Genomic DNA, 598 nt, shown 5'->3' with positions numbered 1-598 from the left:
GCATAAACAGCTTTTAGATAGTGTTTTGCCAAATTTATTTTTTAAAACTGAAATATCCACAGGTACATAAGCTACAGTAATTTCAGAACCATTACCTTTTGGCCAGCTATTATAGCCTTGAGCTGATGCTACAAGCTTGGCACACCTGTATTTGAGGGAGTTCTCCCATTCTTCTCTGCAGATCCTCATCAAGCATCTGTCAGGTTTGGAATGGGACCTTCAAGTGCTGCCAGAAGTTTTTGGTACCTTCCACAGTTTCTGTGCCTCGGCTCGACACAATCCTTTCTCGGAAGTCTACTGACAATTCCTTCGACCATGACTTGGATTTTTGCTCTGACATTGACACTGTAACTGTGGACCTTATATTAAACCGGTACAAGAGCTGCCTTTCCAAATCGGTCTCCAATCAATTGAATTTACCACATGTGGACTCCATCAAGTGATAGAAAACATCTCACGGGAAACAAAAAATGAATCAATGGAAACAGGATGGGCCTGAGCTCATTACAAGTCTTCATAGCAAAGGTTTGAATACTTATGTAATAGTATATCTGCTTTTAAATTTAATACATTTGTCAACTATTTCTAAAAACCAGGT

The 598-nt window shown here is 39.3% G+C and overlaps 1 pseudogene; it reads left to right on the top strand.

Moving 5' to 3' along the window:
- The window catches only part of LOC112069722 (testis-expressed protein 30-like), a 2620-nt pseudogene extending 2319 nt beyond the window's left edge, over positions 1 to 301 (top strand).
- Positions 302 to 598: the final 297 nt, after the last annotated feature.

The sequence above is a fragment of the Salvelinus sp. IW2-2015 genome, unplaced genomic scaffold (assembly GCF_002910315.2).
Source record: "Salvelinus sp. IW2-2015 unplaced genomic scaffold, ASM291031v2 Un_scaffold1093, whole genome shotgun sequence".
Classification (NCBI taxonomy): Eukaryota; Metazoa; Chordata; class Actinopteri; order Salmoniformes; family Salmonidae; genus Salvelinus; species Salvelinus sp. IW2-2015.
This window is presented reverse-complemented; position numbering and strand designations above follow the sequence as displayed.